Raw genomic sequence first — 7,450 nt, 5'->3', positions numbered from 1 at the left:
TTATGCCTACTTGATATCTCTTAAGGTGTATGTATGTGAAGAACCTTGAAGAAATAATAAAATTCATTCGAGTGACAAAAACACAGTATATGATGATGAAAAATACATTTATTTTTTAATGTATACATGTACACTGATAGTCCGACAGAAAACTTTATGACTCCGTTTGATATTATCAGTGGGACTTTTGCTGCTGCATCACTGATGACAGAGATTTTACATCAGGTTTATATTTCGTGACCTTCAGAGATATGCACGAGCTACTACTTTCATCCGTCAGGCTACTCCTATTATGAGACTTAACAAAATTCATCACTGAGAACAAAGATTCACAAGCGTATGTGGATGAAACCAAAACACTGGTCGGATCTAGGAAGGCAGGGAGAGTTAAGGCAGAGGCATAGAAATTGCTCTTCCCCTCTCTCGTCAATCCATGTCTATGGTCTTTAAGATAACTTGTTATGTAAAATTATTTATTTACCTAAGATGCGCCTATACTGAATTTATCTGAAAAATAAAAAAGTCGATATTAAGAAAAAAATTGTAAATGGAAGATTATAAGAGAGGGTTTCGCGTGCCAGCAAACGTTACTGGCGTGCCATGTTTGGCACGCGTGCCAGGGGTTGCCCACCCCTGCCTTAGAGAGAGAAGAGGAGAGATTAACAGATAAGAGGAGAAACCAGGTGAAAACAAAGGTAGAGATTGGCGTGATGCAGCCACAAGCCTGGAGCCACAAGAGCTGGTAAAGGACCCTCCCTAGAGCCTTCAGGGGGAGCACGGCTCTGCAGACCCTGATTGCAAACTCCTGGCCTCCAGAACTGTGAGAGAACACATTTCTGTTATTTTAAAGCCATCCAGTTTTTGGAAATTTGTTACAGCAGCCAAATGAAACTAAAATACAGGCGTATCTCATTTTATTGCATTTCACAGATACTGCATTTTTTACAGAATGAAGGCAAGACCCTTCTGCAGCGGAAAAAAATTACACAACTTGCTGAAGGCTCAGATGATAGTACGTTTTAGCAATAAAGTATGTACTTTCTTTTACACATAATTCCATGGCACTCTTAATACTCTACAGTATAGTATAAACATACATTTCATATGCACTGGGAACTGAAAAGATTTGCGTGACTTGCTTTAACGCAGTCTGGAACGGAACCTGCACTATCTTCGAGGTATGTCTGTGGTGACACTGGGGCTTGGTTCTTGAGCAGGCGCTTGCCTGGAAGAACACGGAGCCAGACACGGACCCTCCAGCCTGTGTGGGCAGGATGGCGCCACAGGAAGGCTCTCAGCCGTAAAGAACCCGGGGAGAAAGGCTTATGGGAACATGGACATGAAAGCTGGGATTGGAGAGAGAAATGGGAGTGTGCCAGCAGGGGCCACCTTTCCAGACTCGCCCAGGCATACCTGAACCCACCGCTGGCTGAAGCCGAGACATCATTGCCCAGTCGCCTACAATAATGGCGATTATTCTAAAATATTGAGGCTGTAGCTCTAATCAAGCCTCACTGTTCAGTGCTGCCCTATCAGGGGTAACACTGAGAAACTGTTTGGAAATGGAGTCGTTCATTTTAAGTCCCACCAAGACTTATTACCGAACCTAATTATCGTTTCAGGCTCTCCCAGGAGTGGAATTTTAAACCAATCAGCCTGGAATTTCCTGGTCAGCACTAGGGAGGTTTTCTGCCTGACGAGACCCCCTGCCTTCCCCTTGGGGAAGGTGACCTTGCCTGAAAGTCATCCACTCTTTTAACTTCCTCATCCCTCCCCATTTCTGCCTGGAAAAGCCTCCCATTAAATACAGTTTCTCGGAGCACTTTTCTATTTACTAGACGGGATTTTGCCCGATTCATAACTCGTTCAATAAAGCCAAGTAGACTTCGACATTTACTTGGTTGGATTAAAATTTTTTCTTAAAAATTAATTTTTAGAGAGAGAGGAAAGGGGGGAGAGAGAGGGAGAGAGAAGAGAGGAGAGAAGAGAAATAGAGAGAGAGACATTGATTTGTTGTTCCACTTATTTATGAGTCCATTAATTGTTTCTTGCTAGTATATGTGCCCTGACGGGATCGAACCCAAACCTTGATGTATCAGGACAACACTCGAACCAATCAGCTACCTGGCCAGGGCTGAATTTTTGTTTTTAACGGCAATAGAACCGCAGTTCCTGTCCCTCAAATTTGTAGATTTTGAAATAATTTGCTTTTTGGACTCTCCCAGATCTCCTGCCATGAATGTGTTTGTCTCAAGTCATGAGAAACAAACATTAAAAGTGGGTTTTTGTGTGTTGTGTGCATTTAATGAGGGTGATATAGCCAAGTGGTGAGGGAAAATTCTGGGAGGTTTGGGGCTGAGCCAAGTGGAGGGAATGGCCTGACCCCTGGCCTCTGGCTCTGTTTGCCTCCACCCTGGGTCGGCCTCCAGTAAGAATGCAGAGTCCTGGCCCGCTGAGCTCATTGCTGGCTGGCTGCCTGCAGCCTGCCTGCCCCCCGCCTTCCCGCTACACACACACACACACACACACACACACACACACACACACTCCTCCCAGTTGGCCACAGGACTGGCTATGAAGTCATCAGCTAAAGATGTTTCAAAGGGGAGCCAGAGGGGCCTGGCTGCCAGCAATGCAGAATTTGGTGAAGTGGAGCCAACATCCCCCTTTCCTGTCCCCAGGGTTTTCCCAGGCCCTCACTGGTGCTGTGTCCCCTTGAGAAGTTCCAGGAATAAAATGATCTAATGCGGATGGAAAAGGGGCCACATACGGAAGCTGACAAGCTCAGGGGAGGCCTTACAAACTCAGAGACCAGAACTAACCACATAGGATGGTCTGAAATCACAACTTCTTAACGAAAAGTGAGTCATGGCAGGGAGTCATGTCCTAGGCCAGTACCTTCCTTGACAAAGGTCAATCTTCACCGTAACTGAGCCTGAACATTGTCTTTTTGCATCTCTGATAACATACCTTGGGAATGTCAGAGAAATCCCCTCAGAGTACAATCTCTCACCAGAGCGGGAGACCACAGAACCCTGCGTTGTTGTCTTGTTCCCCGCATACTATATGTGCTGTAAATGTTCATTGTTAACTGTCCTGCACCCACCAATGTAAAAGAGTACTTGTTTCTCCATTTCCTCCAGTCTCAGGAAATGAGAGTTACTCCCACCTCCCTAATCTACCACCATTGGATTTCATGAAACCCCCCTTACATCTCCTCCTTTGACTGTAATGTACAAAATAAACTGCAAAACTACCAGTCTCCTGAGCATTTTCTCAATCATTTGAGATTTTTATCTCCTGGCAACTGTCATCACTTTGGCTCAAATAAATTAATAAAATTCTCTACAGGTTTGGACATTTCTTACATTGACAGTAATTACTGGTCCTGAGGGTAAGTGACACATGCCCACTCATGAGTCAGCAGTTTCACTCCTGAATATGCACAGTGGAATACTATACAGCAAGGAAAAGGACAGGTCCCCCAGCAGGTTACAAAGAACATTCATGGAGGTGATGTCGAGTGAAAGATGCCAGACAGAAAAGAAGGCACCATTGGTTCCATTACATCATTTTAGGAAACAGGCATTATAACAGAGGTGGGCATGGCTGGTATCCAGGGGCACTGAGCATGATGGGAGAGAGCCCAGGGTGCTCCTGGGCTGGGAATGTTCTGGAACCTCATCCAGGAGGCGGTCCCATGGGCATACCATTGTACAATGTCATTGAGCTGAGCATTAAGATTAGTCCTTTTTCCTTAAGACATTTGCATCTCAATCAAAGTTTAACAATAAAAAGGCAGAGGCTGTGGAGTACATTCTGGTCTCTGAGTTTGTAAGGCCTCCCCTGAGCTTGTCAGGTTTCATATGTGGCCCCTTTTCCATCCACATACATTCTGGATGTTTCTCTCTCTCTCTCTTCCCTCTCTCTCTAAAAATCAATGAAAATGTCCTGGGGTGAGGATTTAAAAAAAGAAGAAGAAAGAAAATATATGGAGGATTATCAGGAATCTCCCAGCAGTTGCTCTAGAGCAGCCGTGGCCAAACTACGGCCCGCGGGCCGGATCCGGCCCGTTTAAAATGAATAAAACTAAAAAGAAAAAAAAGACTGTACCCTTTTATGTAATGATGTTTACTTTGAATTTATCGGTCTTTTTTTTTTTTAGTTTTATTCATTTCAAACGGGCCGGATCCGGCCAGCGGGCCGTAGTTTGCCCATGGCTGCTCTAGAGCCTGCCTGCATCTTATTCCCCTTCACCCCAATAAGTCTTGATACTACACTTAAACTACTCCCATGCGTGTGCGCTTTGAAATTCTTTTCTCACAACACCACAAGAAACCATTTTCACTGGCAAAAAAATATTGTGACTTACAGTATGAAATATATATTTGGTCTTCCACCCCTTTCTGGTACTGAGCTCCTAAACTCCTTGTAGTTTCCCTGTGAAGTGAGTGAGAAAGGTGTCTTTTGCTATGTTAATCTATAATAATAAAAGCATAATATGCTAATTAGACTGGACAGCCAAATGACCTTCTGGACGTCATTCTGGACACCCTTCCAGACAAAGCCATGGCAGCGGGGGCTGAGGCAGAGGCGGTTAGGGGTGATCAGGGAGGCAAGCAGTTAGGAGCCAACGGTCCTGGATTGTGAGAGGGTGCAGGCTGAGCTGAGGGACCCCCTCCTCATGCATGAATTTCATGCACTGGGCCTCTATTCTATAATAATAAAAGCATACTATGCTAATTAGACTGGCCGGCTGGACGACCTTCCAGATAAAGCCAGGGCAAGAGAGGGAAGCCTGGGTCCCTTTTAGCAAAGGCCAGCTTAGGAGTACCCTAATTAAGTTAATAACAATGTACCTACCTATATAGTTTAAGTTTAAAAAATTTGGCTCTCAAAAGAAATTTCAATTGTACTGTTGATATTTGGCTCTGTTGACTAATGAGTTTGCCAACCACTAGCCTATGTCAGGAAGCCTCCATAAAACCCCGAATGATAGGGTTCCAAGAGCTTCCAGGTTGGTGAACATGTGGAGGTGCTGGGAGGGTGGTGCCTCGGAGAGGACATGGAAGCTCCATGGCCTTCCCCACACCTTGTCCCGTCCATCTCTTCATCTGGCTGTTGATTCTTATCTGTTAATACCCTTTGTAATAAATGAGTACTCTAGTGAGTAAATGGGTTTCTGAAGTTCTCTGATCTGCTCTAGCAAACTCATCGAACCTAAGAAGGGGGCCAGAAGCACAGGTGACAACCTGGACTTGCAGTTCAGTTGGCATCTGGAGAGAGGGTTGGGGTGGGGACAGTCATGTGGGACCAAAAGCCCTGAACCTATGGGATCTGAAGCTGTCTCCAGGCAAAAAGTGTCAGAACTAGGTTGAATTATGGGATACCCAGCTGGTGAGGGAGGATTGTTGGTGTGGGGAACCTCCCAACGCTGGAAATTGGGTGCAGAATATTTTAATGTAAAGTGTCCAGAACAGGCAAATCAGATTCCAGACAGGAAGCAGACGAGTGGTTGCTAGGGGCTGGGGCAGGGGGACTGGGGAGTGCCTGCTAAGGCAGATGGGATCTCCTTTGGGGGTCATGGAAAAGTTCTGGAAAAGATGATTGTATAATGTCATGAGTGTACTAAAGGCCATGGAATAGTTCACTTTCAAATATTGGCTCTCCTGTTAATTTCTGTGGAGCCTCCTGTCTGAAGAGAGATGGCCTCAGACAGCCCCCGCTTCTGTGTTCCCAGGAACTCAGCCTCTGACGGAACTCAGATGCGACCTCTGCACAGCCGTGTGAGCATGCAGGGTCTCGTGGATGGGTCATCCCTACACCCCTAACCACTTTACCTGCCCCTCCACTTCCTCATCACTAGAGAGGGAATGGGTCCGAGTGGAAAGAAGAGGCTGGTTGAACCTCCTGACCAGCTGTAGCCCAGATGGTAGGAGAAGCCCCTGATGAGAAGCCAGGGCTTAATGAAGGTGGGAGGTGGGTTGGCCCAGGCCCCTCCCATTACCTGGTGATAACCCACTGCACGGAGCTGAGGCGGAGCCCAAGGGCGCTGGAGTCTTGGCCGGCCTACGCAGCCAGTGGCTTTGTGCTGGGAAGGGGGCTGGGTCCTGTTCTTCCAGTGGGAGCCTTGCTCTGTGGCCTCCATTGATCCCCTACCTCTTGCCTGCACACCCCTGTCACACTTTACACACCTCCACCATCTGCCCATCTTCTCCGTGGCACAGGGACCAGTGCCAGGGGCCCGGAGTCCTGAGCGGTGGAGGAAGGTCCGGGTGACTCAGGGGGAAGGGTTCCTGGAGCACCCCCGGCCCCATCACCTTCTGGTGGCTAGTCCTGACACCAGCCCTTTGTGCCCTAAACCTCAGCACCCCAATTCCTTGCCACCTCCTCTCTGGGCCCAGCAAGGGACTGGGGCCCAGACTGGCTTCCTCCTTTCCCCAGCCTTCCAGAAACCCCAGCCTGGGGCAGGGAGAGCCAAGCACAGACCCTCTCAGTCCCAGAGCAAGGGGGTGGCACTGGAATTTGAATTATGATAGTGTTGACCCCCAGCATGTGCAAAACCCCCACTCCCTGTGTGTCCTCCCCACGGCCCTGACACGAGTTCTGTTACCACCATTTTTTTCTTTAATATTTTTATTGATTTCAGAGAGGAAAGGAAGAGAGAGATAGAAACATCAACGATGAGAGAGAATCATTTATTGCCTGCCACCTGCACACCCCCTACTGGGGACCAAGCCCACAACCCAGGGAGGTACCCTTGACCGGAATGGAACCCAGGACCCTTTAGTCCGCAGGCCCCCACTCTATCCACTGAGCCAATCCAACTAGGGCGACCACCTTTTACAGATGGGGAATCTGAGGCTCTCCCCTTGTGCCCAGTGTCAGGGAGAGGAGGGGCAGGAATGTGAGCACAGAATGGCTTCTCTGGAGCTGACAGCTGTCCAGGCCGATGTGTCTTGATCAGGGCAAACTCTAGGAGGCTTTTATATTTGGGGGAAACCATAAATAGATGGGGGAGGACTTCAGAGTCCTATCCCAGGCCTAGAAATACCAGGGAAACACATGGCCCAGTAGAAGGCCAAACATGTGTGAGGTCCCCTTTGTGGAGTCACCCCCTAAAACCTGTGTACCTTCTTGTGCCCCTGGGGTTTGGTTCCCTTATCCATTCATGGAAATGAATGGTGCCCGCAGCCTGGAGACCTGTGAATGCTGTGGTCTCACCATTATTGATCTGCAGGCTGCCACCTTGGACAGCACCCCCTGTGCTTGGCTCTCTCTGCCCCCTGCTGATCTTGCTCTGCCACGTGAGGATGACTCAGCACTCTGGAGTAACTCTGGGGCCTGGCCTCGGCTGGTGTGTGTGGGGGGAGGGAGCCCTAGCTCCTTGCCTAGTCATCCCTACATCCTTTATTGAGTACTTTGTGCCAAGCTGGTGGGGCAAGAGGAT

Source organism: Myotis brandtii, unplaced genomic scaffold, assembly GCF_000412655.1.
Source record: "Myotis brandtii unplaced genomic scaffold, ASM41265v1 scaffold421, whole genome shotgun sequence".
Classification (NCBI taxonomy): Eukaryota; Metazoa; Chordata; class Mammalia; order Chiroptera; family Vespertilionidae; genus Myotis; species Myotis brandtii.
Note: the sequence above shows the minus strand (reverse complement) of the source record.